Genomic DNA, 10,581 nt, shown 5'->3' on the forward strand with positions numbered 1-10,581 from the left:
AACTTCATAAAAATGGAATTATTCAATATATTTTCTGTATTAGTATTCTATTGTGGTATAACAAATAACCATAAATTTAGTGGTTTAAAACAACACACGTTTATCATCTCACATTTTCTGTGGTTAGGAGCTAGGGCACAGCTTACCTGGGTTCTCTGCTCAGGATCTTACGAAGCTGCAGTCAAGGTGTTGGCTGGGCTGTGTTCTCATTTGATGGCTTGATGGGGAAGAAACTGCTTGCAAGCTCATTCAGGTTGTTGGCAAAATTCACTTCCTTGTGGTTGTATGACTGTTTGCCAAAGGCCACTCTCAGTTCTTAGAGAATACCTGTAGTTCCTTGCCACATGGCCCTCTCACAGGCTCTCTCACAATATAACAGCTTACTTCATGGAAGTAAGGGAGAAGCTCTCTCTCTAGTTTACAAAGACAGAGTCTTGAATAAAATAACATAATCATGGGAGACGTGGTATCCCATCAATTGTGACATATATTATAACCTAATCAAAGAAGCAGCATCCCATTACCTTTGCTGTATTGTATTTGCTGGAAACAAGTCACAGGCTTTGCCTGCAATCACAAGGACAGGATTGTATAAGGATGTGACTTGTTGGGGGGGGGGTCACTGTAGAGTGTGTCTGCCACATTCTGGGTTTTTTTTTTAAATAAATTTATTGATTTATTATTTTTATTTTTGGCTGCGTTGGGTCTTCGTTGCTGTGCATGGGCTTTCTCTAGTTGCAGCGAGCTGGGGCTACTCTTCGTTGCAGCGCGTAGGCTTCTCATTGTGGTGGCTTCTCTTGTTGTGGAGCACGGGCTCCAGGGGCGCAGACTTCAGTAGTTGCAGCATGTGGGCTCACTAGTTGTGGTTCGTGGGCTTAGTTGCTCCACGGCATGTGGGATCTTCCTGGACCAGGGCTCGAACCTGTGTCCCCTGCATTGGCAGGCGGATTCTTAAACACTGCGCCACCAGGGAAGCCCCACATTCTGTTTTGTGTTTGACTGCTTTGGTTCAACTGAACACCTATGAGATTCACCCATGCTGATGAGTGTATCCATTGTTCATTCTTTCCCATCATTGTGTAGTATTCCTCTACATGAATAGACCACTATTTCATTATCTATTTTCCTACTGATGGATGTTTGGGATGTTTCTACTTTTTGGTTATTATGAATATAACTGTTGTAAATATTCTTATACATGTCTCTAGATGAACGTGTGCATTTGTTTCTCTGGGATTTATATTCAAGCATGTTTAGTTTTTTTTCCCCTGTAATTTAATTCATTCAACACTTATTTACACTAAGCCCTTCTTGTTGCAGTTTTAAAAATCATGACTTAGGATCAGGCTGGAGGATTAAAGAGGGGTTGACTTTTGATGTGACAGTTATGATTCACCTCCTCTCCCCTTGCCAAGGGCGGTGATGATTTGATCCCTATTTTATGGAAGCTTTCCTGATGATTCCTCTCCCCTCCACCTTTTCTTTCAGCAGCCAATAAAACGTAAAACAGCAACCACCCACCCTAACCCTGAGACACTGCATTGTGGTTGCTAATCTGGTTTCAGTGGGATACAGGTCTCCAATACTCAGGGACACCACTTTTTGTGCTTTTCTCTGTGCATGGTTTTCAGCCGTAGAGTCTTAGACAACAGAGGACCCCTATAGAAGCATGCGGTATCCTCCAAGGGGCTAGAGCCTAACTCTGTAACCTTCGGAGGACTGCCAGAGTCAGGCCCCACTCTCTGAGGAGCCTTTCACTTTACAGTGCAAGGAAATGGAAAGATTCAGTCATATATGAAAGGAAAGTCCAGGTAATGAATAAAACTTAGAAATACACAAAAAGAGGAACACATCTGCCTTTCCTTATAGTTTGGAGTTGAAGAGGGAGGAATTAGATCTCTGACTAATACAACCAGGGTGAATGGTGGTGCCATTTACTGAGAAGAGGAGGGGCCAGGGAGGAGCATATCTGGGGAGAGAAATAAAAAATTCTTGATCTATTAAATTTGGGATGCCCATTAGACATCTGAGTGGAGATGTGGAATAGGCAGATGGCTATAACAAGTCTGAAGAAATGTAAGAGCTGGAGGTATAAACTTGACAGTCATGTGTATATTAGTGGATTTGAAAGCCAGGGTGTGAATGAGCTCATTTAGGGAGAAAGGGCAGAGAAAGGAGTTGCGAGCCTTGGAAGACACCACATTTGGATATCTGGCAAAAGAGGAAGGATCAAGAAAAGAGACTGAGAAGGAGTAGCCAGCAGGGTAGGAGGAAAACCGGGAGTCTATGGTGTCAGTCAAAAGAGAAGAAGGTTTAAAGAATGAAGAAATGGTCAACTGTGCTGAATGCTGCTGAACAGTTGAGTGGGATGAAGATAGGAGAGTGTTCCATGGATTTGCCTACGTGGAGGTCGCATTGCCCTTGGCAAGAGCACTAGAGCAGTGGTTGCTGAGACGAAAATGAAGTGAATGGGAAGTGAGTAAGTGGAGATAAGATGTGTAAATATTGGCTCTTAAAAATTTGGTTTTGCAAACAACCCAATCAAAATATGGGCAGAAGATTTAAATAGACATTTCTCCAGAGAAGATATACAGATGGCCAAGAAGCACATGAAAAGCTGCTCAACATTACTAATTATTAGAGAAATGCAAATCAAAACTCCAATAAGGTATCACCTCACACCAGTTAGAATGGGCATCATCAGAAAATCTACAAACAACAAATGCTGGAGAGGGTGTGGAGAAAAGGGAACCCTCTTGCACTGTTGGTGGGAATGTAAATTGATACAGCCGCTATGGAGAACAGTATGGAGGTTCCTTAAAAAACTAAAAATAGAATTACCATATGACCCAGCAATCCCACTACTGGGCATATACCCAGAGAAAACCATAATTCAAAAAGACACATGCACCCCAATGTTCATTGCAGTACTATTTACAATAGACAGGTCACGGAAGCAACCTAAATGCCCATCAACAGACGAATGGGTGAAGAAGATGTGGTACATATATACAATGGAATATTACTCAGCCATAAAAAGGAATGAAATTGGGTCATTTGTACAGACGTGGATGGATCTAAGAGACTGTCATACATAGTGAAGTAATTCAGAAAGAGAAAAACAAATATCGTATATTAACGCATATATGTGGAACCTAGAAAAATGGTACAGATGAACCAGTTTGCAGGGCAGAAATTGAGACACAGATGTAGAGAACAATATGGACACCAAGGGGGGAAAGCGGCTGGAGGGGTGGTGGTGATGGTAGTGTGATGAATTGGGAGATTGGGATTGACATCTATACACTAATATGTATAAAATGGATAACTAATAAGAACCTTCTGTATAAAAAAGTAAATAAAATAAAATTTTTAAAAAAAGATTTTTAAAAAATTTGGTTTAGGAGAGGAGTAAAGGATGAGGCAATAGCCAGAGGGGTTGGATAGCAGAGAGTGAGGAAGAGATTGGTGTTGCAGGAGAGGGAGGAGAGACATGAAGGATTGAAGATCTTCTTGGGGAGGACAGGATGAGATCATGAGTGCCCCTGGAAATTCTGGGCTTTGGCAGGAGGAGGGATACTTCCTCCTCACATATTGGGTTGGAAGGAGATGCTGGTGGATTTAGGCTCTGATACCTTCCATTGTCTCAAAGAAGCAGGAGTCAGGACATGAGCTGTTAGGAGGAAGAGAAGGGAGTTGTTGAGAAGAGAGAAGAAGGGAGGAAAAGAGCCAGTTTAGAGAGTGCTGTATTGGTCTAGGTCTTGCAAGAAGTAGATGCCAAGACAGGAGTAAACATGCAAGGATTTTATTTTATTTATTTTTTTGCTTTTTTTTTAAACATCTTTATTGGAATATAATTGCTTTACAATGGTGTGTTAGTTTCTGCTGTATAACAAAGTGAATCAGCTGTACATATACATATATCCACCTATCTCCTCCCTCTTGCATCTGCCTCCCACCCTCCCTATCCCATCCCTCTAGGTGGACACAAAGCACCGAGCTGATCTCCCTGTGCTATGCAGCTGCTTCCCACTAGCTATCTATTTTACATTTGGTAGTGTATGTATGTCCGTGCCACTCTCTCACTTCGTCCCAGCTTACTCTTCCCCCTCCTCGTGTCCTCAAGTCCATTCTCTACATCTGCTTCTTTATTCCTGTCCTGCCCCTAGGTTCTTCAGAACCTTTTTTTTTTTTTTAGATTCCAGTTATATGTGTTAGCATACGGTATTTGTTTTTCTCTTTGTGACTTACTTAACTCGGTATGACAGACTCTAGGTCCATCCATCTCACTACAAATAACTCAATTTCATGTCTTTTATGACTGAGTAATATTCCATTGTATATATGTGCAACATTTTCTTTATCCATTCATCTGTCGATGGACACTTAGGTTGCTTCCATGTCCTGGCTATTGTAAATAGAGCTGCCATAAACGTTGTGGTACCTGACTCTTTTTGAATTATGGTTTTCTCAGGGTATATGCCCAGTAGTGGGATTGCTGGGTCGTAAGGTAGTTCTATTTTTAGGTTTTTAAAGAACCTCCATACTGTTCTCCATAGTGGCTGTATCAATTTACATTCCTACCAACAGTGCAAGAGGGTTCCCTTTTCTCCACACCCTCTCCAGCATTTACTGTTTGTAGATTTTTTGATGATGGCTGTTCTGACCGGTGTGAGGTGATACCTCATTGTAGTTTTTTTTTTTTTTTTTGCGGTACGCGGGCGTCTCACTGTTGTGGCCTCTCCCGTTGCGGAGCACAGGCTCCAGACGCGCAGGCTCAGTGGCCATGGCTCACGGGCCCAGCTGCTCCGTGGCATGTGGGACCTTCCCAGACCGGGGCACGAACCCGTGTCCCCTGCATCGGCAGATGGACTCTCAACAACTGTGCCACCAGGGAAGCCCCTCATTGTAGTTTTGATTTGCATTTCTCTAATGATTAGTGATGTTGAGCATTCTTTCATGTGTTTGTTGGCCATCTGTATATCTTCTTTGGAGAAATGTCTATTTAAATCTTCTGCCCATTTTTGGATTGGATTGTTTGTTTTTTTGACATTGAGCCGCATGAGCTGCTTCTAAATTTTGGAGGTTAATCCTTTGTCAGTTGCTTCATTTACAAATATTTTCTCCCATTCTGAGTGTTGTCTTTTCGTCTTGTTTATGGTTTCCTTTGCTGTGCAAAAGCTTTTAACTTTCATTAGGTCCCATTTGTTTATTTTTGTTTTTAGTTCCATTACTCTAGGAGGTGGGTAAAAAAGTATCTTGCTATGATTTATGTCATAGAGTGTTCTGCCTATGTTTTCCTCTAAGAGTTTGATAGTGTCTGGCCTTACATTTAGGTCTTTAATCCATTTTGAGTTTATTTTTGTGTATGGTGTTAGGGAGTGTTCTAATTTCATTCTTTTACATGTAGCTGTCCAGTTTTCCCAGCACCACTTATTGAAGAGGCTGTCTTTTCTCCATTGTATATTCTTGCCTCCATTATCAAAGACAAGTTGACCATATGTATGTGGGTTTACCTCTGGGCTTTCTATCCTGTTCCATTGATCTATATTTCTGTTTTTGTGCCAGTACCATACTGTCTTGATTACTGTAGCTTTATAGTATAGTCTGAAGTCAGGGAGCCTGATTCCTCCAGCTCCGTTTTTCTTTCTCAAGATTGCTTTGGCTGTTCAGTGTCTTTTGTGTTTCCATACAAATTGTGAAATTTTTTGTTCTAGTTCTGTGAAAAATGCCATTGGTAGTTTGATAGGGATTGCATTGAATCTGTAGATTGCTTTGTGTAGTAGAGTCATTTTCACAATGTTGATTCTTCCAATCCAAGAACATGGTATATCTCTCCATCTGTTTGTATCATCTTTAATTTCTTGATCAGTGTCTTATAACTTTCTGCATACAGGTCTTTTGTCTCCTTAGGTGGGTTTATTCTTAGAAGGATTTTATTAGTAGAACCATCTGTGAGAGAAAATGGGGAGGGAGCCAGAAGAGGATGGGAGAGCTGTCAGACAGTGATGCAGGTCTGACTCCAAGTCAAGAGAGAGGAAAGGAAGGGTGGGTAGAAGTGTACTAGACTGCCATGAAATCTAGAGAAGTTTCAGTAGGCCAATGGGAAGCCAAAATTGGCCATCAGAGGAGTTCCCTGTTTCCTTGTTGTCCCTGCTGAGCTCAGCCATTGGGAAGCGGCACCTGGGAAGGTGGTCTTAGCATCAACACAGTGATGGATTTCAGAGCACAGCTGCTGGGGCCTTAGGCTAATTATGCTCCCTGTGAGGCATTCTCATGACTGCAACAATGGGGAAGATGAACTTACTAGAACAGATGTAGTCATGCTGCCAGGCAGTGTTGGGCACCCATTTGAAGTTTGTGATTATGAATTTAAAGTGAAAGCCAGGGCTTCCCTGGTGGCACAGTGGTTAAGAATCCACCGCCAATGCAGGGGACATGGGTTCGAGCCCTGGTCCAGGAAGATTCCACATGCCACAGAGCAACTAAGTCTGTGCGCCACAACTACTGAGCCTGTGCTCTACAGCCCGCAAGCCACAACTACCCACATGCTTCTACTTCTAGAAGCCCATGCATCTAGAGCCTGTACTCCACAACAAGAGAAGCCATTGCAACGAGAAGCCCGCACACCTCAACGAAGAGTAGCCCCCGTTTGCCGCAACTAGAGAAAGCCCATGCACAGCAACGAAGACCCACCACAGCCAAAAATAAATAAACAAACAAATTAATTAATTAATTTAGAAAAATAAGGTGAAAGCCATCTTTCCTTGGAAACTCAAATTTAAACGCTTTATGAATGCATGGCTGAGCTCTATGGCTCTAGTGGACAGTTGGCAACTTCTAATGTGAACAAAGTTTAGGCCAACATCAGTGTGGCTAGTATTCCATGGGTGAAGCTTTGAGATCTTGACTTCTCATTGGTTTGTGTTCCGGATTGGTCCCAGCATATTTGTTGAGACAAAGTTCATTCCTTCAGTTGTACTGCCCCAGCCCACCTTCGGACAGAGATGGGATTGTCATTGTTCAGGAGAGTCATGGTCAGCTATTTAATTCTCATAACAGGTGCCAACAGATATCTTCTGACAAATTGATTTTTATAAATATTTTCCCAATAGCAAAAGTAATATATGTAGAAAACTTGGAAACTGCAGTGTCTGTCATCTGCCCATATTCCTCAATCCATCCTGGAGGTCCCCTACAGTTGATGCACAGTTCCCTTATCTGTCAGTGACTTCCTTTCTTCAGCATCTCTGTCACCTTTGGGAGGACTTTATCTTCTTGAGGCCACAGGGTCCTGTTTGGCCTCCACACAGGGCAGGTCGAAAGTACCGGGGCGTTAACACCTCAGGAGCAATCCTCAACAATGGGGATGAGAGCGGGTGGGTAAATACCCCAGCTGTCTGGCCCTTAGTGCCAGACAGCACTGAGGTATGTTCCACACGGCCTCTCAGAGAGTCCCTGGGGATTTCATTCCAGTTGCTTACACTGGCAACCCACTCACCAATGCACTGCTTTTTGGCTTTCTTCCCTTCTCTGTTTCACTTTCCCACTTCCCTTCTAGTGCTTCCTGGGATTATCTCCAAACATACTACCTGCACCCAAATCCTTGTCTTAGGAGTGAGGAGAACCCAAACTATGCAAGAGCAAAGTGGTAGGAGTCTACTACCTAGAGAGAGACAGTTAACATTTATACTTTCCTTCTACTCTTCTCTCTCTCTCTATCTATCTATATACACATTTTTCCACTTAGAAGTAACCAGTTAATATTTTATATCTTTCCTTTTCTTTTCCCAGTGCTTCATGCTATACATCATATTTTGTTACTGAATTCTTATCTAACTGTAGTATTACGGACATTTGTCAGATCGTGAAAATTATGATATAGAAAATAATCGTTAATGACTTTCTAGTGTTTCTTTGGATATGTGTTAGATTGATTTTTAAGATTAATGATTTGCTTTTAATCAGTAATAGAACATTATTCTAGCTGGGTTCTTTTCAAATAATATAACTTCTAATTATGTATGACTCAACTTTTAACAAATATTTACAGAGGATTGCTTGAAAGATATGCAGTCCAGTCTTTAGATAAGGTAGATCTCATTCGTGGATCCACATCAGGTAAGTCTAATACCATGGGTAAATGTGTTTGGCTTTCCTCCTCTATCACCTGACAGAATTGCTGTCCTAAATTGAGCTTTGGAATATCTGTCACCCTCAGTGACCCTACGGAAATTGCCATAGAAACTTAGTGTTGCTTGAATTTCTGGAAAGCTGTTGAGGGCACTGGGAGACTGCCCTTTATGAGGACTTGGAGGACAAAGATCACTAGAGTCTCAGAACAAAGAAGAGTAGAGTATTCCTGAGGAACTGGGTTTTGATCTTTTGTGCAATGTCAATTTTGTAACTTTCACATTTTCATTTTTGCTGTGCTTCATAGGAAGCTCACAACCTAATTTAGAGCCTACTTTTTATATTTTATAAGATTTTATAAGAAAATTTTATAAGATCAGTTTAAATAACTGAGTACTGACTTTCCTTCTACATGAATCTCCTTTCTTCTACCTCTCCCCCATTTTTCTCCTTATACCTTATTTCTTTATCAAATTTAAAAAGATTTTTTACAGTGGGTAGATTTTGTAAGTCACCTGAAAAAATATTTTAATGATATGCGGTATATCCCCACCATTCGTATCATATAATGATATGCATATTTAATGATAGGCAGTATATCCCCACCATTCCTTCCTCTCTTGTGTGGCGTCTCAGAGACTATACTTCTGGGGTATTTTTGGAGTGGGAGAGCAGTGAGGGCTGTCCTAAACCGTCATCTCAGCCAGTTCAGATGTAGCTCAACAGTTTCAGGACCCTCCTCCCTGGGGTGGGCTCCTCCCCCTGCGGTGTGGCCCCTCCCACTACTATGTGACCCCCCCACCAAAGCACTCAGCCAGCTGTTGATGTATAACTTCAACCCTTTCTGCCCTGGCGTGGAGATCTGCTGGTGGGAAGACACTGAACCGGCCGCAGGTGCGGGCATCATTTCTGCTCCTCTCCCTAGTACTCAACATGCTAGGCGCTGGCAGTCTGTCATGCAGACTCTTCCGCAGGCCGCCTGCATCTCCAGCCTCCCTCTGTGCCATCCCCCACGTCGGTGGTGGTTGGGGGGCAGGAGGAGGCCCCCTTGGGAGGGTTGTTTTCTGCCCACCCCTCTTTCCCCTCCTCTTCCAAATTCAGTTCCCTAGAGCCTTCCTTATTGATTCTCAAGAGCATCGTTTGGAAGAAAGGGAAAAATACCCCAAATGAATATTAACTGTGTTTTTCTCTTTATATTTCTGCTAAGAGAATCGTAATTCTGGGCAATGTGCAGGCCTCTGACTGACAAGGAGAGAGTGAATAGAGGAAGAAAAGCATAGTAACTGATTTATCTAGATTTATAGGGGTGAAATATATGCAATATGTATTTCAAGTGTGTATACATTTAGAATGGATATTTTAGTTTATTTTATAGATATCTATATGTGTATATGTGTGTGTGTAGTATATATGTGTGTATGTATGTGTGTGAGTGTATCTCTCAGATCTGATCATGTCATGCTTTAAAAGCCTTCCATAGTTCCCTCTTGTAATAGGACAAAGTCTAAACTCTCCTTGGCACCTCCTCCATACATACCCTCGTCCTCGTCAGGCCACCCCCACCCCCAGACGGCAAATACTCTTTGGCCTGCTGTGAACCTAGCCTTTTTTCCTGTGTAAGCCTTTGCGCAAGTTATTCACCCTGACTACCCAGCTCCCGGCTCCCTCCCCATCAGGTGCCTCCCTTGGAAAGTTCTATTCATTCATCTCGAATAAGTTCACTGTCCCTCCTGAGCTAAGCCTGTTGAGATCCCAGTGCCTAGCACAGTGCAACCAACACTGGATGAACTCTCAGATCTCCCCCATCCCCAGGGACACTTGAGTGCCTTCCTGTCTGTCCCAGACACTCAGCTCACTAGTCCTTCCATGAGAGCATTTCTTAGGTGCCTGCGTCTCCCATTACAGCCCTCAGTGCAGGGCCCATGTTCCTCCTCCCAAAGAGCATTCTCAGCATCCTGCACAGGGCCTGGCACATGGTTGCCACCCTGTGCGTGCTCCTTGAATGAATGAGTGTGTACTTATAGATCACTATCCATGTGACAGAAAAGCTGGAAACTGAAAGCAAAATGTTGAAGGCCTTACCCAAGAAGCAATAATCAGGAACAGTGGTAAAGGCTCCCACACAGGTGACTAGTTCACTGTGGAAAACTGAATTTGGTTTGCAAAGATGTAGACACCACCACAGCTCTCAAGGAAGGCAGTGGCTGTTTCTTTTTGGGTCCCCCCCACCCATCGTCATGGGCGACCTGTGGGTATAATGGATTCATAGTTCCTGTAGCAACCAGAAAAGCAGCACCAGGGAGGGAGGTCAGGGGCCCCTCCCCTGGTCTGGGGGAGACTCTCTAACTGCCAGCTGCCCCCCAGACGTGAGCAGGGGGTTCTGCTGCTGCTGGGTCCAGGGTCCACCCGTCTAAGCTTCAGATGGCTCGCGTCCATACATGTGTTGGG

Source organism: Orcinus orca, chromosome 13, assembly GCF_937001465.1.
Source record: "Orcinus orca chromosome 13, mOrcOrc1.1, whole genome shotgun sequence".
Classification (NCBI taxonomy): domain Eukaryota; kingdom Metazoa; phylum Chordata; class Mammalia; order Artiodactyla; family Delphinidae; genus Orcinus; species Orcinus orca.